General features: G+C 44.9%; 1 protein-coding gene and 1 pseudogene across 1 annotated transcript in view; one reads left to right on the forward strand and one right to left on the reverse strand.

The window, feature by feature from the left end:
* The window catches only part of LOC125543363 (uncharacterized), a 93,290-nt gene that overhangs the window by 36,614 nt on the left and 32,672 nt on the right, over window positions 1-24,004 (reverse strand). The window lies entirely within an intron of this gene.
* Window positions 744-23,820, forward strand: LOC147988670 (BTB/POZ and MATH domain-containing protein 3-like; annotated as a pseudogene).

Consider the following 24,004-nt stretch of genomic DNA (forward strand, 5'->3'; position numbering starts at 1 on the left):
GGCGCTGCGTTAGGTTTAGGTCAAGGGTCAAGGGGCAGGCTGGGTGGGTAGATGTATGCTGGCTAATGTGCCGGTGGACGTTTTTTTGGAAAACGTTGCAAGCCGGCAGATCGGCCGAACTTTCGGCTGGCTCGCTCGCCACGCTGGCTCCAACGCCCACGAAACAAACCCCAGCGTACGACATGTGTACGTGGTGGACCTCACACAACCGCCCCCACTCCTATCCTTATCCTCTTCCTGACCTTTCCATTTGGCTTTTCTTCAACCTCCAGCCACGGCATCCTCTGCTCTCCACAACCACGATTTTCTCTCCTCCATGCTGCTCACGAACCACCACAAGCTCCTCTCACTGGCGGCCATTGTTGTCGCAACCAGCTGCTGCTGGTGAACCAGCACGACCGGCGGTGAAGACGACGAGCTCTGATGCCGCAACTAGAGATTTTTATTGCTGGAACCAGACGGCAGAAAAGCTGCAACCACTTTTGGCATGTGCTGGAACCGGACGGTGATGAGTTCGTTTTTGCTGGAACTGGCAAAAAATTTGCTGGAACCGGCAAGATGTTTTGCTGCATGGGCACGTGAGAGTTCTTGCTATGACCGGCGGCGACAATGTGCTTTTGCTGGAAACATGGATAATTTTTGCTACAACTCGCATGTGTTTTTGCTACTGCCGGCAAATCAATAGATTATTTGTTTTGGCTGAGATTTTTTTTCGCAGGGGAACACGATGGTCTGAGCGGACGATGGCGTCGAGTGGAGTGGAGGCCGTGACGCGTGGAGATGTTGCAGCCACAATGGTTGCGAGCTGGAACTGGCCGGCGGGTGAGCTGCAGTCACCAATGTAAGAAGCATGGGGCGGCCGAGGGACGAGCGTGGTCGACACGGGTGGCTGGCGACCAGGAGCAGCAAAACGGCGGGCATGGGTGGCTTGGTGTCGCCGGCAAGCGTGGCTGGCAAGGGGGACGAATGTGGCGGCCGACGAACATGAAGGATTTCTTTTTGTTTCTAAATCACGCGCGTTGACAGAAGGGAGGAAGGAGAAGAACCCGGATCTGACGGTTGTAACAGGGCAAATCGGACAATATGGGCAGCGATCGGCCCAAATTTGGGCCGGCGCACCGGCGCCTATCGTTGCCCTGTTTTTTTACATAAGATAACTTTATTCCTCAAATAATAGTCGTATCATTTACAATTTGCAGAATAATAAAGCAAGTCGTTAGTGATATTCAGAAAGGCAACAACGGGAGATATGGTGCAATCATCACTGAGATTATAGCTAGATCTTCCTCATTTTTATGTAATTTCATGTTCGAAGGTAGAGCGGCAAATCATGGCACTGATAGATTAGCCAAGTTTGCTTATTCATTGGATCAAGGGAGGCACGTCTGGATGTCGGTCCCACATGATCCTTTTTGTATCCCACAAACTGTGGAATTTGAATGAATAAAGCTTAGTTTCCCTCAAAAAAAGAAGAATAAAGCCAGGGGCAATAGAATCTCAGAATTCAGACACACTAGATCTAAAACAGTGTTTTGCCAAACAATCGGCAATAAGATTAGCTTCCCTACATCATCGAACAAAAGCAATATTTGCAAAATCCATAGCCAGCAGGGTTGCTTCCATGTTGATCGGCACATCTGTGCCCATGTACGCATCAGGGTTGCAAACCACTTTGAGAGCCACCATACTATCAGATTCAATGGGGAACTTTGTGCATCCCATATTTGCAGCAAGAATCGGCCCATAACGGATTGCATTTATTTCTGCCGAGTCCACCGAAGAAACATGGGGCAAGGTCCAGGTCCCCCCTGCAATGAAGTTGTCATGATGATCTCTTGCCAGGCCCGTGTTAATGTTGTTCGATATAGTCTTGTTATTAGTGCTATAAATGTAGTGTAGCGACCAGACCTCAACCTGTCTGATCTCTGTGCATCAGTATCATCCCTGGATCAGTAATGCTGACACGCACAGTCCTTGAAGGATTTATAACAGAGTAGCAATCACACACTTATTATATCGAATGTCTCAAAAGAGAACTTACTACAATAAATATGGCTTAAAGCCATCTAACAACGGTAACAACGGAAGGCTTGGAAAATAAGCGAGTCCATCAACTCCAACGGCATCACTGAGTATAGAACCACGACCTAAAGGTACCTTACTCGTCGTCTGAAAAGTCTGCAACATGAACGTTGCAGCCCGAAAACGGGTCAGCACATGGAATATGCTGGCAATGTAACACATAGAGAGTAATGAAAGAATAAAGCCATACTACATGCATATATGGCTGGTGGAAAGCTCTATGGTTATAGTTTTTGCATAAAGCCAATTTTTCCCTACTGCAACGGAATAAATTTTATTTAACTATCATGGTGGTTGTTAAACATTGAGAAGATAGACATCCTCTCAATCCCAATTAAGCATCAACATTAAAACCCAACAAATTAATTAAAGTAACATGATGAGATTCACATGATAATCCAAGTACTAGATACTCAAGACGTCCATAACTGGGAACACGGCTAACCATGATTAGTTTATACACTCTGCAGAGGTTTGCGCACTTTTACCCACAAAACTCGATCTCCTCCGTTGGGATTCTCGTACTACATGATGTTTGAGAAACGGATGACCGAGACATAGTCTTTCAGAAGCGCTATCACCTTACGATCGGGTAGACAATACCAACCTGCATCCCCTACATCTGCTAGTCTACCACTGTAAGAATTCGCACGACTTACTCAACTATGCTAGAGCCCATACGAGCTTGTGGCTGCACACGGAAGTTTCTAGTATGAATAATCTCATGATCCCTTTGTGCCTGGGTGGCGGTCCATAAAGAAAAATAGGCAATCGCTGGAATACCCCGGTGCCTCAATCCACCCAGATGTGTGTTTAAGTTGCCACCTTAAATAAACCATTAATTTACAAATGTCACATCTGTCATGGATACACTCACCCAATCCACGTCTACTAGCATAGCATGGCAATATAAGCAAACGCGGAAATAACTCCCAAAAGTTTGATAATAAAACAGGAAATAGGTACTACCTCATCTACTTCCCAAAACCCACAATCTAATTAGATCATAATCATGAAATGTTTGAGGATTGATCTAATGCAATAAAAACTGGGTAGTAAAGAGATATGACCAAAGTGTTACTTGCCTTGCCGATGATCCGCGAAACCTAGAGATTCAAAGTAACAAGCGGCGCACTCCGGGTACTCTATCGCAAACAAACAAGCATACAATAAGTACTCATATAAAGCACAGGTAAAACTCAAATAAGAGATCTAACCAGAAAGTTCAACTTAAGAACTCCGGTTTGCAAAAAGAATCAAATCGAACGAAGCAACGAAAGTCAAACGACAAAAGAAACAAACTTTGTTTACTAATCTGGACCTAAATCAAATTTTACAGAAGCAAAATCTTGTTTGAGTTGGTTAAACGGAAAGAGGGTTTCGAGACGAAACTCCAGGCGCTTGAATCGCTTGATTCCGATAAACGAGCGAAACGTTATACTAGAATGAAAATCGGAAAATTCGAGAAAAAGAAAAACAACGAACAGATTAACAAACGAACGTTCATTTTCTAGAACTAAACGGTGAACGCGTCCGTTAAAACCAACGAACGAGCGAACGCTCGCTAAATAAACTAAACCGGAAGTAAACCGATCTGATTAAAAAACGGATCTAAAAAACTTAACGAAAACCAAACGGAAAACCGAACGGTTTTCTCGAGGAAAACCGCCGGCGACAGGGCGGTGGTCAACCTCGGCGGGGCGGCTCCGGCGGCGGGCGGCGGGGTCGGCGGGATGGGGCGACGGGGTCCGGCGGCGGCGGGTGGCGGCGGCTCGGGCGGCGGGGTCCGGCGGCGGCGGCGGCACGCGGCGGATCGAGGCTAGGGTTAGGGTTCTTTTGGCGTGGCGCGTCTTGGGCTGACGGGCTCGGGGGTGGCGCCTTATAAAGGCCCGGTCGAACGGAGTCCTGGCGCAACACGGCCCAAAGTCGGTTCGCGTTTTTTTAAATAATTACGCGCAGAAAAACAAATAAAAGAAATACTAAGTGGACTCCAAAAATCCCGAAATAAAATTTCCCCGACTTCCGAAATCAATCCGGACAAGATGAACATTTATTTGGGGCCTCAATGCAATTATGAAAAACGTAAATTTTTCCTAAATTCAAATAAAATAGCAAAACTCCAAAATAAAATCTTATTTGATTTTATTATTAAATCTTAATATTTCTTTATTTCGGGAAAGTCATTTTATTCCCTCCCTCATATTTTTATAATAGAAATAATTGAAGATAAAATAAATAAAATCAAATGATTCTATTTTCAAAATTTGAGAAAACTCAAATATGAAAATTACGAAATCCCCAACTCTCTCCGAGGGTCCTTGAGTTGCGTAGAATTTCTTAGGATCAAACCCAAAAGCAAATAAAATATGATATGCAGTGATGATCTAATGTATAACATTCCAAATTGAAAATTTGGGATGTTACAAACCTACCCCCTTAAGATGAATCTCGCCTTCGAGATTCGGGTTGGCTAGAAAATAGGTGAGGGTGGTCCTTCAGCAGTTCTTCCTCTCGCTCCCAGGTGGCTTCATCCTCGGTGTGGTGGCTCCACTGAACTTTGCAAAACTTGATAACCTTGCTTTGGGTGACTCGCCTGGCATACTCAAGAATCTTGACTGGTTTCTCCTCATAGGTCAAATCACTGTCCAACTGAATCTTTTCTAGCGGCACTGTATCTCTCAGCGGTATATCAGCCATCTCAGCATGGCACTTCTTCAACTGGGAAACGTGGAATACATCGTGAACTCCTGACAATCCTTCAGGAAATTCCAACTTGTAGGCTACTTCTCCCATACGCTCCAAAACCTTGTATGGTCCTACAAAACGTGGCGCTAACTTTCACTTAAATCCAAAGCGCTTAACTCCTCGAAGTGGAGATACTCGAAGATAAACTCGGTCTCCGACTTCGTAAACTGTCTCCTGGCGTTTAAAATCTGCGTAGCTCTTCTGCCTGGACTGGGCTACCTTGATCCTGTCGTGAATCAATTTCACCTTCTGTTCAGACTCCTTAATCAAATCCGGTCCAAACAACTGGCGGTCTCCAACTTCATCCCACGACAATGGGGTCCTGCACCTCCTTCCGTACAAGGCTTCGAAAGGGGCCATCTTCAAACTAGATTGATAAATGTTGTTGTAAGAGAACTCTGCATATGGCAAATTCTCGTCCCAACTAGATCCGTAATCTAGCGCGCAAGCTCTCAGCATATCCTCCAAAATTTGATTGACTCTCTCGGTCTGTCCATCTGTCTGTGGATGAAAAGCTGTGCTGAACTCTAGCCTGGTACCCAAAGTTCCGTGCAACTGATTCCAGAACTTTGAGGTAAACTGGGTTCCTCTATCTGATAAAATGCTCCTTGGAACTCCATGCAGACATACAATCCTGGTAATGTATATCTTTGCCAACTTAGCACTAGTGTAAGTAGTCTTTACTGAGATGAAATGAGCTACCTTTGTCAAACGATCGACTACAACCCAAATCGAGTCATAGCCTGAACGACTTCTGGGCAAACCTGTGATAAAATACATGCCTAGCTTATCCCACTTCCATTCGGGTATTGGCAATGGCTGTAACAATCCTGCTGGCTTCTGATGCTCTGCCTTTACTCTCTGACATACATCACAAACTACTACATACTCTGCAATATCCTTCTTCATTCCGGTCCACCAGAAAGTATCCTTCAAATCCAAATACATCTTGGAATTTCCTGGGTGAATCGAATATGGTGAATCATGGGCCTCCTGCAGAATTAACTTCCTGATCTTCGGGTCATTGGGCACAAAAACACGGACTTCAAACCATAGGGTATCATGCTCATCCTCTCGAAATCCTTTAGCTTTTCCTTTGCTCATCTTCTCCTTTATAGAGGCAACCTCCTTGTCAGTCTTCTGAGCTTCTCTAATCTTATCCATCAAGGTAGACTGAATCTCCAATGCTACTACATAGCCTCTCGGAACTATCTCCAAACATAGCTCACGAAGGTCCTCGGCTAACTCCTAATCATGCGTGGCATAATTCAACTCATGAGGCTTAAGCTGTCGTGAGGCATATGAAACAACTTTTCCCTCCTGCATAAGCACTGCTCCAAGTCCTCGACGTGAAGCGTCGCAATACACCTCATAATCCTTATTCTGATCCGGCAAAATCAACACTGGTGATGTAACCAAACATTTCTTCAACTCCTGGAAACTGGCCTCAAATTCCTCAGTCCATTTGAACTTCGTATCCTTATTCAACAACTCCATCATAGGCTTTGCAATCTTCGAGAAATTTTCAATGAATCTCCAATAGTATCCCGCGAGTCCAAGAAAACTCCGGATCTCTCACACTGTTGTTGGTCCTTCCCAATTTGTCACAGTGACAACCTTGGTGGGATCTACTGTTATACCTTCTCCGGATATAACGTGTCCGAGGAATCCAACTTCCTTCAACCAAAACTCACATTTGCTAAACATGGCATATAACTGATGTTCTCTGAGCTTCTCATGTACCAAACGCAAATGCTCCTTATGCTCCTCTTCATTCTTCGAGTAAACCAGAATATCATCAATGAACACTACGATGAACTTATCCAAAAACTCCATAAACACTTTGTTCATCATGTTCATAAAATAGGCAAGTGCGTTAGTCAGACCAAATGACGTAACAGTATACTCATACAGCCCATTCCTGGTGGTAAAAGCCGTCTTAGGTATATCCTGTTCTCGAATCTTCAACTGATGGTATCCTGATCGCAGATTGATCTTGGAAAATACCTTAGCTCCTTGCAATCGATCAAACAGATCATTGATCATCGGTAGTGGGTACTTGTTCTTGATTGTTACTTCATTCAATCCTCGATAATCAACAACCATCCTTAACGATCCATCCTTTTTCTCCACTAGAAGTATTGGCGATCCCCAAGGCGAAGAACTTGGGTGAATATAACCTTTATCCAGTAACTCTTTAATCTGCTTCTTAATCTCCTCCAAATCCTTTGCGGGCATCCTGTATGGTCTCTTAGATATTGGCCCTGTGCCTGGCAAAAGCTCAATCAAAAACTCAATATCTCTATCCGGTGGCATGCCTGGCAACTCCTCTAGAAATACGTCAGGGATATCCTTCACCACTTGTACTTCCTCCTGCACAACTCCTGATAAGGAATTTACTTGAGTCCTCTTTGGCACATGCTGGGATACATACTTGATCCTTCTTCCTTCTGGCGTCGTAAGCAAAATTGACTTACTAGCGCATTCATTGTTCCCTTCATACTTCGATAACCAATCCATGCCGAATATCACATCCAATCCTTGAGATTCCAATACTATTAGGTCCGAGGGAAATACATAGTTACCAATCCTTAATGCTAACCGATCACACCATAGACTAGCCATATACTCTACTCCAGGCGAGGTTACTAACATGGGTGACCTAAGGGCTTGGGTTGGCAGTTTATACTTATCCACAAATCCCCTTGAGATGTATGAATGCGATGCACCCGTATCAAAAAGAACAAGTGCAATAAATGACTTAACCAAAAACTTACCTATTACTGCATCTGGCCGAGCATCGACCTCCTCCACGTTAATGTGGTTCACCTGTCCCCTATTGAAAGGGTTCGGCTTCTTCCCAGAGCTTCCATTACCATTTCCATTCTGGGATTCAGGACATTCATTGGCGTAATGTCCAGTCTTCTGACACTTAAACAAGTGACTTGGCTCAAGTCTCTCTTGGTTGGTGTTGATGGGTTGGTACGATTCTGGCCGTTGCTTCCCCCATTCCCATTACCTTCTTGGGGCCATTATGATTGTGCGAGCTTCCTCCCCCATGGGTATGCTGAAAAGGTCCTCCCGGTTTAGGGGTAAAACGCGGCTTCTGCTGAGCTCCAAAATTGTACTTCCCTTGTCCATACTTCCTCTTATGGTTTTCAATCTGGTGCTGCTTCCCTTCAATCATAAGAGCACGATCTACCAATTCCTGGTAGTTGTTGAAGCTTTCTACCATCAACTGCATGCTCAACTCATCATTTAGTCCTTCCAGAAACTTCTCCCGCTTAGCTGCATCCGTAGCAATGTCATCTGGGGCATAACGTGCTAGCTTACTAAAGTCATCCACATACTGGCCAACTTTCCGTCCTCCTTGGCGCATTAGGGGATCTCCGGACAGCCGGACTATATCCTTTGGCCGGACTGTTGGACTATGAAGATACAAGATTGAAGACTTTGTCTCGTGTCCGGATAGGACTCTACTTGGCGTGGAAGGCAAGCTAGGCAATACGGATATGTATATCTCCTCCTTTGTAACCGACCTTGTGTAACCCTAGCCCCCTCCAGTGTCTATATAAACCGGAGGGTTTTAGTCCGTAGGACAACATACAATCATACCATAGGCTAGCTTCTAGGGTTTAGCCTCTCCGATCTCGTGGTAGATCAACTCTTGTAATACTCATATCATCAAGAATAAATCAAGCAGGACGTAGGGTTTTACCTCCATCAAGAGGGCCCGAACCTGGGTAAAACATCGTGTCCCCTGCCTCCTGTTACCATCCGCCTTAGACGGACAGTTCGGGACCCCCTACCTGAGATCCGCCGTTTTTGATACCGACATTGGTGCTTTAATTGAGAGTTCCTTTGTGTTGTCGCCATTAGGCTTGATGGCTCCTACGATCACCGATAGCGATGCAGTCTAGGGTGAGACTTTTCTCCCCGGACAGATCTTTGTGTTGGGCGGCTTCGCACTGCGAGCCAACTCGCTTGGCCATCTGGAGCAGATCGAAAGTTATTCCCCTGGCCACACAAAGAGCTATCCGAAGCGAAAGTTGCTACGCGAATTTGATGAGGAGGCCTTAGATCCTCCACAATTAAAGAATAAAACGGCCATCCGATCGGATAGACGACCTCATAGCCAACATAAAGCGGCAATCGATGCCGCACATAAACCAGTACGCGATCCGCGTAAGGGCTCGCATCAAAAGGACGGCGCAACCAGATCCATCTTTGGACCACGCAGGCGCGCTCCAACATACAAAGCAACACAACAAACATCCGAACACCACGGTACACCCAAATACAGGGGTGCCGCACACCCTCTATGTTTCACCGACGAGGTGCTGGATCATGAATTTCCAGAGGGATTCAAACCCGTAAACATAGAGGCGTACGATGGAACAACAGACCCTGGGGTCTGGATTGAGGACTACATCCTCCATATCCATACGGCTCGAGGAGATGATCTCCACGCCATCAAGTACTTACCCCTCAAGCTCAAAGGGCTAGCTCGGCACTGGCTTAAAAGCCTCCCTGAAAACTCCATCGGAAGCTGGGAAGAGCTCGAAGACGCCTTTCAGGCAATTTTTCAAGGGACATATGTCCGACCACCGGATGCAGACGATTTAAGTCATATAACTCAACAGCCCGGTGAGTCAGCCCGAAAACTTTGGAACAGGTTCCTCACTAAAAAGAAACAAATAGTTGACTGTCCGTATGCCGAAGCCTTAGCAGCCTTCAAGCATAGCGTTCGAGACGAATGGCTTGCCAGACACCTCGGTCAAGAAAAGCCGAGAACAATGGCAGCATTAACAAGCCTCATGACCAGCTTTTGCATGGGCGAGGACAGCTGGTTAGCCCGATGCAGCACCAGCGACCCAAGCACATCCGAAGTCAGGGATGGAAATGGGAAATCATGACGCAGCAAGAATAAGCGTCGGAATAAAGAAGACAGCCCGAAGAGCATGGCGGTAAACGCCGGATTTAGAAGCTCTCGGCCAGGGCAGCAGAAGCCGCCCTCCAAAGGCAACAGAGACGAATTGTCCAGCCTAAACAAAATTCTGGACCAAATATATCAGATCCATAGCACCCCTGCTAAACCTGCAAATCATACCCACAGAGAATGTTGGGTCTTCAAACAGTCCGGCAAGCTCAACGCCGAACACAAGGGGCAGGATACACTAAGTGAACACGAGGACGAGCCTCACAAGCTAAGCACAGGGGAACAGAAGAAATTCCCACCAGAAGTCAAAACAGTCAACGTGTTACACGTGATAAAAGGGAGAAACAAAGCAGCACCTTTAGAGGAACATGCCCTAGGGCCTATCACCACGGAGCTCCGCCACCGGTCGTCCCAACCGATCACCTTCGACCATCGGGATTACTCGGCAAGTATCCGGCGCGCAGGATGGGCTACCTTGGTATTAGATCCAATAATTGACGGATACCACTTCACCCGAGTCCTAATGGACGGCGGCAACAGTTTAAATCTGATATATCAGGACACAGTCCGCAAAATGGGGATAGACCCAACAAAAATTTGCTGCAGCAATGCTACCTTTGAAGGAGTAACGCCAGGCCCAGAGTCTCACTACAGGGGCTCCCTGCTACTAGAGGTTATATTCGGCTTCCCCGATAACTTCCGCAGCGAAAATTTAACTTTCCACGTCGCTCCGTTCCAAAGTGGCTATCAAGCACTACTCAGACGCGAAGCTTTCACTCGCTTTAACGCAATACCGCATTACGCTTCCCTCATGCTCAAGATGCCCGGTCCATGCGACATCATTACAGTAAATGGAAATATTGAGCGCTCCTTGCGCACCGAAGACGGTGCGGCCGCCTTCGCCGTCGCACACTAAACGGCCTCACCAACTCAAGCATTTGACAGGTCGTTAAGACCACAGACACGGCTAGACGAGTCCGGCTCAGCTATATGTAATTGATATAGGTTTCATGGCTACACCCCTATTACAATACAAGTGGCTCAACGCGCGCGCAAAAGTGGCAATAAGGCTCAGCTTTACTCATTTTCAACTATATATTGTTTATTTAGTATAACTTAACTTTTGCACGGCAACTTTTCAATTAAGTTCCTCTCTTTTCAGATGACCATCGTGCTAAACCCGTCTAGGATACGGCCCAACGGAGACACAGGCACAGACGTGCAACAGGGACCCGTTCCAAGGATTCTTTGTAGATTAAGACCCTGCGTAAACCTTTTTTACCGTCTCTTGTTGATTTACATCCCTCGGATTCTCAGTACAACCGAGAAGGATGCTAACGTCTTGGCATGTGGCCACGCCAGAATAATGCACGTACCTGGACAACAGGGGCTTATTACAAAGGGTACTGTTTATACCCGGTTTACACCATAAAGACCGAATACCTTAGGGAGTGTTCGGCGTCACGAGTTTGTCCTTATATGCATCAGCTCCGAATCATGTCTTTGGTGAAATGTTGGGTTTGCCCGGCTGCTGTATTTTGCTGCCTTACGTTCCGCTCTATCGGCTAAGGCGGCACTAGTATAACTACTGCGATTGTGCCCTGGTTCATCCGGACGAGCACCTCAGTAGAGAAAGCCGAAAACTGACTGTCATGATATAGCATGAGACTGGTCAACCACTTGATGACCTATTGGAATATTCAGGATTCCTCTGCATTAACGAAGGGCCGTTTCCCGGCCAGGCATGTACGCACCCCGAATCCGGACGAATGCGGAGCCACCAGGGGCTATATAGTAGCCCCACCGTCAAACTCCTATGGCTAAGTGAAAGTGTTAAAGCATTATAGTCCGGTTGCCTAGTTCACTGTGCTATCACCTCCTTATTAGGACCAAGACGTTGGATTAAGTGTGAATACGCGTCTTCCACGAACACCCCCGCATTACATGCGTGGGGGCTGAAGCCGACGACTGCAATCTTTTAGGTTATATACATGTATAGATAAACGGCCGCACATGAGGCATCACAATACTTTCGGGCAAAAGTATAAATACAGCCTTGATAAATTCAATAAAACATTGTTTTTACAATGGTTATACATGTCACTCAAAAATAATATTCTTCGAGCACTCGGCCTCTATCGTATGAGCGCCCTCAAGAACTTCTTCAAAATAGTGCTCGGCAGCCACTCGGCCTATGGACGAACCCTGCGTCGCGACAGTCGTGGCATCCATCTCTGCCCAATATGTTTTGACACGGGCAAGAGCCATCCGCGAGCCTTCTATGCACGCCGACCCCTTCATCGCATTAATGCGCGGCACCGCACCAAGGAACTGCTGCACCAAGCTAAAATAGTTGTTCGGCTTTGGCCTTTCCGACCACAGATGATCCACGACAGACCTCATGGCGAGTCCGGACAATGTATTGAGTCCGGCCCATTCGGCAAGCTGATCAGTCAATGGAAGCGGACACTCTGGAACGTTAAATTGCGACCAGAACAGCTTGTCCACTTCACGGTCTGTCTGATCTCGGAAGTATTCGACCGCATCGACAGCGCTCGCCGCTAAGTCCAGATATGCGTCGGACGACCTCCATAGCCGATCTAGAGGGGCATACCGCGGATCGCCGAACTTCCTCCGCAGCATAAAGGGCTTCCCAGCCACAATGTCCCCGGCTTCACGCAATTCCTCCTTCTTCGCTCTCATTGCAGAGCGGGTGTCTTTGGTCGCCATTGTGGCCTTTTCAAGGTCCGTAGCCTTCACCCGGTTTTCTTCTTCAAGAAACTGGCAGTGGTCGGCAGTGTCTTTTAACTTCTCATCCATTTTGGCCATTTTCTCTTTGCTCTCGCTATGAGAGGCCTTCTCGGCTTTCAACTCTTCGGCCACCTTCAAAGCGGCCGCATTACTACTCCTTGCTTGCTCCTTGGCTCGGGCAAGCTCTGCCCGCAGGGCCTCCACGGTGGCAGCTCCATCTGCAGTCACAACATATTAAAGATATGGCATTACGCTACTCTTACTATGTGACATTCACTATAAATATCACCTACCCTGTGCCTTGTCAAGATGCTTGTTAACAAGCTTGATGTCGGCATCCGCCGCATCCAGTCGCCGTTTTAGTTCGGCAACCCCATCAGTCCGGCTAGCCACCGGAGCTTCAGACACCTACACATAACGGAAGTCTGGTTATTACCTGGGACTACGATCCTCTGTTCGCCGCCGTTCTCGACGACAACCAGAGCCTCAGGGGCTACTATCTACACAGGGTGCACCTAAAAATGTGCGGTACTACCACAAACGCATATCATTCCACGTACCTCAAAGCCCGTTAGTAGACTCATAAAGGCTTCATGCAACCCGTTTTTGGCGGACGAAATCCTTTCAATCACCGTACACATTAATGTACGGTGCTCTTCTGAGATAGTGGCTCGCCCTAGCAGATCCCTCAGTGCATCCAACCGCATACCAGACGGTGCCGGATTCTTTTGGTTGCTCTCTTCAAGAGCCGGATACTGAGGGTTTTGGGTGACCATGGGATTACCTTCTGGTCCGGAGAAAGTCTCCGTGATGACACTTCAAGGTCGCCCGCTTCTTGAGCCGGGGAGTCCGGGGGAGGCGTTTCGCTCTCCATCATCTCCGGAAGAAGATCCCCCGAAGACGAGCTCCACTGAGAAGGGCTCAGATCCGAACTGCAACATAGATGCTTCGGTTATCTTCCTCAGAAGTAAGGTAGAATATCTTCACTAATAGCTTGCGTATTGAACTACGGTCACATTATTTTTTAAGCTAAACTTCATTGCTAAGTATGTTACTACGATGTTCTTCAATATGGACTCCCGATGATAGTTGTGCCTCATTGGATCGAGGCTAAAGGTCACATGAAAATGGTTAGCTTACGGCCAAGACATCCTACATTGCACATGAGTGCATTCAGGATTTCTAAAAGCGACCAAGTCTTAATAGTCAAAGACTGGAGCAAAATTGTGAAGGGCAGAGAAGTACTAGAGGGCAGCAATCAAAAGCGTAGCCCACAATTAGGAGACAGATTCATCTGCATGCTTCAATATGATGAAGCAACAGTGCTACACATGTTCTATGATATTTTACCTGAGAGAGAGCAGCAGGAGTGATTAGCTAGCTAGAATGAGTTTGAAGATGATGATGTGCTACACTATGACTGGTGATTAAATAGCTAGTGTTGGTGGTAATGACTATGATGATTATTATTAGATAGTGTTTGTGGTGATTAGATAGCTACCGTAGCTAGGGTTGGTGGTGATTAGCTAGCTAGAATGAATGAGTTTGAAGATGATCATGTGCTACACCATGGCTATGATGATTAAATAGCTAGTGTTAGTCATAATAACTATGATGATGATTAAATAGCTTGTGTAGGCGGATTTCATTCAAGTGGAGGCAACATGTGGTGCACCACATGTTGCCTCCACTTGAACCTAATCCACCTTCATTTCACACACTGTTGTATATACTAACTAATCGTGGTCATAAAATCATATGATGAAAGTATTGTATATAAAACATATACAAATACAACGAAAATAAGCTGCAACTAAAAACAGGAAAACTAAGTAGTAATGCTTTTCAGAAGAAATGCTACTGCTACTTACCTCTATCAGCAACGCTTTTCCAACAAGAGCGCCACTGCTAACTAGGTGTCGCAGTAGCATTGGCTAACCAGCGCTACTGCTACCAGTTAGCTGTAGCGCCTTACTGGTAGCGCTTGTACAAGCGCTACTACTAGCTCTAAAACCAGCGCTACTGCTAGAGTTTTACCTAGTAGTGATTCTATAAAGAATGGTCCTTTACTCATTTTTTTGAATGGAACGTTCATAATATATTGGCACCACCTTTTCTAGTTCTCCTCAGCTGATTCATGTAACAGGGCAACCGTGGAAGGCATGTTGTCGTTCTGTTAGCCCAGTCCTGACTATGGCCGTCCATGTTGAAGCAGTTCCACGGTAAAGAACGAAACACTTGTGGAGCTTGTAACTGTGATTCCCGTAATTGTAGAGCTTGTATCTAGTTATTACACTTGTAGAGCTTGTATATGTTACAGCTTGTATTACGAGTCCTTTGTAGAGCTTGTACTGAATCTGGCTATTGTTATTTGAAGTATTGTGTGTGTTTTCTCCTTGCCAATTTAAATATTGGTTATTTTCTTACCGTCATATTAAAATATGAAGAATCTGAGCCTAATAGCTGGGACCCACTTATCACAACCTGACAAGTGGGACCCGTTTGACTAGTGGACCCATTTTATAAAAAAAAGAAAACTAAAATTGTTGGTACTAAAATGTCATGGCCCAGAAAATAAAAAGGCCGAATTGTAGGTCTTGGCCCGTGTAGTTGACCAAAATTGGTAGGAAAATATATAAATGGGATGGATTAATGGGTTTGGCCCATATAGACACAGAATTGGACTGGTCTGATTCTTATCAACGGCCAATTCAACTGGTCGCAATTTTGCCACGTCAGCTTGTCATGTTGGATCCGACGTGGCCCGAAGAGACAACCAGCAACCAAAACAATTGGTCGTTGAACCAACGACCTTTTATTTTGGTCGTTGCCTTCTACGACCATTTCACAACAAAGGTCGTCAAGTTTTATTAAAGACGGTTAGCTTTTAACCAACTCTTTTTGGTCACAAAAATGTCGCAAATAAAAAACAATGACCATTCAGTGACCAATATTAGTGGTCGCAAGTTGATAGATTTTTTGTAGTAATCCTGCGAGGTTGGCGAACATAGCTCACGTGACGTAGCCTTCATGTGGAGCGTGCTTCTACTGTTCCCATGGAGACGTCATTGCCCTTCGAGACGACACATGCAGTGTTGTCCTACTTGACATAGCGTGTGAAAGCAGACCTGTCGTGGCCCTTCCGGATGACACTGTAATCCACCTGGCTCAACGTGTGTTGGATCTGTATAGCAAGGGAAGAGTCCTTGACGCTACCGACCCATGACTGATTGGGGAGTTCGACTTCGTGGAAATGGAGCGTGTGATTGTCGTCGGGCTCTGGTGCACTGCCCATGACCGGAAACTGAGACCTTCCATTAGGCAGGCCATCAGCGCAAGCTTCGAGGCTCCGCTGCCGAACCTCCTTGCAAGGATGCCGCCGGTTGGCCCACCGTTGCGTGTGTCTGATGATCATAGCTACAAACCTAGGTGTGCGTACCTGAGCTAGTCAGCTCCACTCAAACCTCTAAGTTGTTACTTGATTCGATATACTTGGATCCTCTGCCAAGAAAAGAAAGAAAGACTCTATCTAGGTATTCATAAAAATTGTTAATGGCAGAGTGAGTTTAGCTAGACTGGATAGTAGGATGCCATTTAAATACAAGAGAATATTGTTTGTTCCAGTTGCATGCTTCGGTTTGGTGGTTGTAAAAGAAATGACTGACACACTTGCTTGGACCACTTAAATGAGGGCAGCACTGGCAGCATCTGCATCTTGTGCATGTCGACATCCTTGAATACCAATTGTTAGCTTTTGGAAAGCCTGTTGTGAAGTCCATCTTGTTTGCAATCCTAACCTTTTTAAGCAAGCGACAATTTCAACCGAAGGACAGACGATTTGGAAGTCGGAACAAGCAAAAGAAGTATTTCAGGGGACGCAATGCTGAAACCAAAGTGTTGTAATGTAAAGCGAGAGAGAAATAGACACAGATGTAAACTGAATGTTAATTGTGGACCTATGTAATGTAAATAGTGAATGTTAATTGCAAAGGGGAATTGGTAACCGCACAAGTATCTCTGCCGAGAGCCACTAGGCCATCCCGACGAGGTGGTTACGGACGGGACGACCACGGCCATGGAGCAACGACAACCTTTGAAGCAACCAAAGCAAATACCAAGGCCTTGATCTAATTGCTACGTACAAGAATCAAGGTGCTACTATCCGATTAAATGCAAGATTCACGTAGTGAGAACACAATCGTTAGATTGTTGATCTTAATCACAAGAAGACAAATAAATTAATGTCTCCCTGGTCGATTTTCCTGTAGGGATGCATGCATGCAAATGCATGCCCGTCTTTGCTTTCTCCGCCTTGTGGGTTAGTAGGCTGTGCCATGGGAGTCGCGGCAGAGTACGCCACGCCTGCTGGGCGCTCCCTCCGCCGGGAGCAGCGGCTTCATGGTTGAAGTCCGTAGTATGGCATGTTTCCATGCGTTGCGAGCCGGTGTCTTTGATAGAGTCTATGTGCTGATAAGCGTGTTGTAATGTAAAGCGAGAGAGACAATAGACATAGATGTAAAGTGAACCAGTAGTCCTCGTTGATGATGGGATTACACATATATATAGCCTCTGAAGGGTGCGTCCAAAGGGACACGAGGCAACCGCCTCGGTTAGGAAAAGTAGGGATTAATAAGCTAACGCATGTTTATTGGATATAAAGGACAAGAGGAAAATGGTTTATTGGATATAATTAGCTGACGCATGTTTACATGACTTGGCAGCATATTCTCTGCCACGTGCAAACAACCCGCTGTATCAAGATGATGAAGACAAACCTGATGATAAGTGAAAATAAGCATAAATGATTCAACGAAGACGCATCAAATTTCACTTTGTAGTTTTGACAGTGGAGGTGCTTTCATTGAAATGCATTTTTTTTAGTCAATGTTACTTATCATCTCGGATGGATCTTTACATTTTGAAATTTGTTTCTAAATCATGGACGATATTTAATTGTTTGCAAAACATGAATAAGACTTATTTCCGCGTCGGCAGTGTAGAAATTCACATGAGATGCACTATACTATTGCTTGTTCTTCAGCCAATCATTCACATAATTCTCCAATTTTCTATGTGTATCTATGTTACTTCTTTTTGTGCTTAACAGCAACACCTACATCTATTTTTTCTTAACTTATCTAACTTCCATGATGATGCAACTTCCATGAAAAATATGCCTAAGCTAATTTTTACGCAAGGGCTAATTTTGAAGGTAGCAACATGCAGTATCCTAGTTATTGCCAGCTTCTTTGTAGAGTTGAATATACAACAAGGATAAAGAGAATATGGAAAATCATTGAATAGATGTAGTCAAAAAGGAAATAAATAACTAGAATAAAAGTTTAGTTGCTAATTTTTAGACAGACCAGCAAATAACAGTCGCTATTCTCTGATGCAAAGAATAAAAGTAGAACTGGAATGGCATGGTATTAGTATTTTTAGTTTTTAAAAATGCCACTGGAGTTTCAGCAGATCAAAATTATGTCCTGGTATTGTTGATACTTGAATATACATTATGATTAAAATGCATGTTCAGCCAATGGTCAATGATGGATCACTATTTGATGCACTTGATACATTATGAAGTTTTAATTTCGGTTTGATATGTTAATAACATCATTACCATGTTTCTTGTAAATGTCCATTTCTGGACTTTGCAGCCAAAACAGTACTTGTATATTCTAAACTGATATGCATAAAAATAATGCATTTGATTAGATTCATCATGATACCTGCACTCCAGGCTTTTCATGGTTGACTTGTGCTATAATTATTTTATTACGGAAACCCAATGATAAAGGAGAAATCAATTATTGTAGAAAATTAGTCCAAGAGAATTTTATTACTTTTTTTGTGTTAACAAGAGAATTTTATTACTGACTAGCTGACTAGCTCAATTGTTGTGAGGTTCATGCTGAAGATTAGAAGGTGGGAAGACTAGAGGAAATGAATCTAAAATTTAACATCAGAAATATCCAAAGTGGTGTAACAGGTCTAAAAAATACGAAAGGTTCCCTATTTGACCTCTAAACGTTTTGATTGTCCTTTGCCATCCCCTCCTCATTGACCCATCTCTTCACATGAATTATGCTTTAATTTTATTTTCTGAGAAATAGTTATGAGATGATTGTCTCTCTCTATTTTCCAATCCCTGAAGTTGGGGGTAATAGGATTTCCATTTTCTAGAAAAAAAACATTTTAAAGTTGGTCTGATATGGCTTTCTGATTCTCTATGATGCTTCACATAGGTTGCAATTTACTTTATCGTATGAAAACTTACACATGAGAGGAGCATGCATGATATCACAGCCGCAATGGTAGCGGCGATGTGCAGGTGAAGGCAAGCTCGGTCATCATGACTCCTCCAATCTCTCTTCACGGGAGGCCCTTAGCAATGGTGATGATGCCGTCAAGGAATTAGGGGGTGGTGGTGACTAGCTGTGCAGGAGGCAATGTGGAGAGAGAGGCCTGGAACAGGATCGGTGGCTGCCTGACAAATTAAAATACTAAGATACCTTAAATCTGTAATTACTTAAAGAAGAATTTTAGATTAATTAGCGATACTCAAATTGTCTTAATCTGCAAGTGTGCTCATCTATTTGCACCAATGCCTTACATCAGGTCATTTAGATTATTAGATTTCACTCTAATGTTTGTTGGCCCTCAATATGTCTTATGACAAAGTTGTCAGAAATTATATGCTTTATAACCAAAACATAATCTTCTCTTCCCTTTTTGATTTGCATAAGAGTTGTTCCATTTGATCCACTTTTTGCATTTTAAAAAATTTGTTGGCTCCCGCGGCAACATGGGCATATACCTAGTCTTTAATTAAAGTAGCCTGACGAGAGGGACGCCTTGCCTCCCCTATCCGCTCATCCCTCCTTCGCATCAATGCCGCCGAGGGCAGCAGAGCCTCCACGACTGGTACTCTTTGCATTGGGATTTTCTTTAAGAAAAGAAGGATGACCCCCAGCATCTGCATTATGAGATGCAGGCAGCCATTTTATTAATTATTCATAAAGACATTACAAAGGAGTACATCAATATGTCTGAATCCGCCATCTTGGCAACATCTGTCGCTACACATATCCACTTGATGAAGGGCTGCAGAAATAATGAGCCGGATACCTAGACCTATCATCTAAGCCTAATATCTAAAACCGGAGGCCCCAACCAAGCCTCATACCGGGTCTGACGCACTCTCATGGGTCGTCGCCACCGTCTTTCACCTATTCATCTTCAGAGCAGGTACTGATATAACGACCTTGCTAGACGTGCTATCGACGCCACCACAGCGCCAAACAGCGCCGCCGCCCTCCGCTCATCCAGCCAGACACATTCATCGTAGAGATTCAGCTGCACCGTGCCTCCAATACACGTCATCGCCGACGCGGTAGATCCAACGCCGCTCCTACTGACAACCTCCACACCGTCACCGCTGCTGCAGCTACCACGCAGAGTCCACCACCCACACTAACTCACCCCGAACACCCAACCCTCCCAACAGACCACCGCCGGCATAGGCTGCCGGCGTCCTAGCGCCAGATCACGAAGGATCTGACCCAAACGTGACGACTCATGCAGCCACCAGCTCCTAGCGCTCCCGCAGCCTCTAATCCGCGCCGCAAGCAAGGACTCCAGCCGTCGGCGCATCGCACACGCCACCATCATCATTCGCCTGCAGCGCCGCATAACCCCACGGTAGTTCGGCACCTCTTCACGGACAGACCGTCCCGCGCCAGCCGAATCACGCGTAGGGGAGAGATGCCCCACCGCCGCCCCTGCCGGCCAGGCTTCGCCGGGTGGCACTGCTGGCGGCGGCGAGGGTGAGGGAGGCGGGGGAGAGACGGCCGGCGGTGGCTAGAGTTTCCCCCTATCCAGACGAGGGGGTTCCAATGTGAATGTCACCACTCATCAGATCTGCTTGCTAAGGTTGGTGCTCCTTCTATGAATTCATCACTCTCCATCGGGATTGGGTGCTTCTCATGCGCCACCCGGCATGCTTGTCCCACAAACGACCAATGGAATAGGCGACATGTAGTTCGTCTGTACCATCTCACAAAAACCTAGCAAGGGCAGTCCTTCAGCCAAAGTCACCTTGGGTACCGAGGGGAGGCTGCAGGTTGTCTTCTCACCTTCGCATGAACGGCAGCGTCCGCATATCAGATCCAGTTTTGCACGTCATAGCAAATTGTACTGTCCTACATGCATTTGGGTGTGCCTCACATTTTATTTTGTTTTCCTTGCAAGAAACAATGTACGAATTTGCATAATTTTTCCTGTCTCGGTTATATTCCATTAATCAACTTACTTAGAGCAAAATTAACTAGTGAACACCTGCTATTCAGAATGCCTGTCTCAGGTGTCCATGATTTGGAGCGACAACATGTACAAAGATTGGTTGAAAACTAGGAACCTGAATGCATCCATTTGCTGGTACAGTTTCGGTGTTTGATGAAAACCTATATTTGTGTCATTGTATCATAGTGGCATGCAGATTGAAGATATTCTTTTTTATAACTTGCTCAGTCATCAATTGTTTAGGTATTCTTGGTAAGGGATTTTTTTAATTCCAATGTCATATTCATAGTTTTGTGACAATTTGGTTGGGAAAAGAGGTAGCATAAGCTGTTTATCTCATATTCTCTATGTACCCTGCAAGGACTAAGCTGGCTATTGTATCTTTGTTTTCTGTTGCCTATTTTCTAAGTTGTATGAAGTAACTAATAAATGGGTACATTGTGTGTAATCTCAGTTTAGCTTGTATAGTAAAGTTAAGTGAGCACCTGGTTGTAAACAATAGCAGTGGCTATTCATTAATATAATTACAGCCACAATTATTTATTGCAGATTTCGAGTCATGCTTCATTCCTTTTTGTATGTAGATTAACAAATTTGACACTGACAACTGCTAAAATTATTTAAGAATAAACCAATTTTTCAAGGAAACCAGCTGCAATTCCCACTGAACACCGGTGACATATGCACCCTCCATTATTTTTATCACGAGAGATCATTTATGCTTCTCGGCTTCAAGTGGTTGTTCCCCTTCCATGTGCATCACTATGTGGATCATATTTTTCTGATAAATTGATGCTTCCCTATGATAGTTGGTTTTGTTTGAGAAAAATAATCTTAGGAGTTCATTATGATGTCTTTGAGAAAAAGAATCTTAGGAGTTGATTATGATTTCTTGAATACAATGTCTGTTATTAGCTCGTAAATGGTTATTTTATGCTTTCTACACACTCCTAGAGAGTGGTCCATGGTCAATTTATTGCCTCAATTTTAGTTACTAAATGTTATAGCAACCACATCTTTTTGTCATTACTGACAAAGGCCTCTCACTTTTTTTTTTACTTTCTGATCATGCACAATAGCAAGATAATATGTTTTGTCAATAAAATGGAAGGATTTTCTTGACTTCACAATGTCGGTCCTTTTCAAGTCATTATTTTGATTTGTTGACAGAAAAGATCCTGATTTGTGTTATTTATTGTAACCATTATAAATATGTTGTAACTGTGGTCTCCATTTGGCATATACTTCTATTGTTTCTTTTCTTAAAATTGATGGGCGCGGCAACGCATGCCTCTATGTTCTAGTGAAACAGTAAAACAAGAGACAGAAATACGGTAGACATGTCCGTGCACTCACCCCCCCCCCCCCCCCCCCCCTCCGCCGCGCGAGCTACCATGTGTCACGATCTCGCTCACCAGGGTCCCTCGCTCAACGGTCCCCAGGCTTGGATGGTTGCCCCGGAGCTTAGGTTGCTATTCAAGGCTCAAAATGCCAAACCTACATGTATGAATCTTAAACTAGTTCCGAACTTTTGATAGGCCTCGGGTATTCGTATAAGTATGGGAAAACTACTCTCAGGAAATTCACCACACATGTGATGTTCCTCTTATCTCGTATATATGGTAGATTACAAGAGATCACAGAAAAAATAGCTCACTATAGCACCGCTAATGGCACGGTACGTATAGCATTCTGAGCAATATCTTGCTTAATGAAATTAGCGTACAATCGTTCGCTAAAGTATGATATAGCTTCGCTATAGTAAATTTTAAGGGTTTACTATTTTGTCATGGCACACTATTTTTTCCTTGCGGCAGATATACATCGGAACAAACCCAAGCATTCTGAACGATAATTATTGCATAGTAATCAACAACAAACAGCACAATAGGACTCTGGAGAACAGGAGCAATACGTTGGGGACAGCTATAGATCGAACCCTAGCCACCAAAGGAGCAAGCCAAAGAGAGAGTAGAGCACAAGAGGCGAACACACCTGATGTGCGATGGCTTCGGCAAGGATCGGAGCGAGCAGCCTCACCACTAAACGTCCCCGCATCCACCTCCAGTGGCTAGCCAGCAGCCAACTAGTGGATTGACTCTCATTTGGATCGTCCTGTGTGTAAACGTTTCTTTTTATTTTCTGGTTTGAGGACTGGTGTACTTAACTGTTGTTTGATTTGATAGTACCGTGGGTAAAGCACACACAAGAATCACAGCACTTCCAGCATTGATGACGACCACTTTGTTGGATTCTGCTTCCCTGCACTTCAGGGTAGATTATGAACAAGTCAAACACCTTAGCATCGACGAGGTCGTCTCTTCTCAGGTCCTCTCCATCGGCAAACACTTGTGGAGGATCAACATTACCCGTGGGGACCGGCAAGGTACTACAAGGATGACATGTTAAATCATGTTTCTATCTACCTTGGGCACATGAGTGACTCCAGAACCATACGCACCAACTTTGTGGCCTTCATAAAGGATAGAGAAGACAAACCATCCAAAATACGAGTAAAGACTGATCTTAAAGAGTTCATCATGGGCGACCCTAGATACCTTGATGATTAGGGATGGAATCCGTTTGTGGCCACAACGGTCCTTGAGGATAACTATGTTATTGACGGGCACACCACATTCTTATGCACCGCCATCATCAGGCGTTATACCCCTGCGACTGTGTCGCCTTCCGATACCAAGAACCGTGTCGTCTACTTACTTGATCAGGCATATTGGACGGACGCGTCATTTATCGTCAACGGCGAGATTTTCCCCGCAAACTGAGCAATGGTTGCAGCTCCCATGCCAGTCTTCAAGGCAAAGATTTTTGGGTCATGGATCACACCGGACGATATAAGACCTTCAAAATTCAAACATATTCTTCAGTTCAGATACACCAATGCCTTTCCTACTACAAAGGATAACACTATACTAGATATGATTTTAGAAAAGGCGTATCAGGGATTTATTTCTTTTCTGGTTCCTAAATTCCTATACTAGGTATGATTTCTGTTGTGTTAATCACGTCGCCAGTTTATTTGTTTTTTCTGTTAAGTGGGCTACATTAGTTAGTAGGCCCATCAAGTTTGCTTATTCATTGAGATTTGCTTTGGGTCAGAGGCGTGCTGCGTTCACGCTGCGACCAAGGGGTTAGTGCTGGGTTTGTTAGGGCACGCCGTGGAGA

The sequence above is a fragment of the Triticum urartu genome, chromosome 1A (assembly GCF_056163025.1).
Source record: "Triticum urartu cultivar PI428250 chromosome 1A, HENAU_Tu73, whole genome shotgun sequence".
Classification (NCBI taxonomy): Eukaryota; Viridiplantae; Streptophyta; class Magnoliopsida; order Poales; family Poaceae; genus Triticum; species Triticum urartu.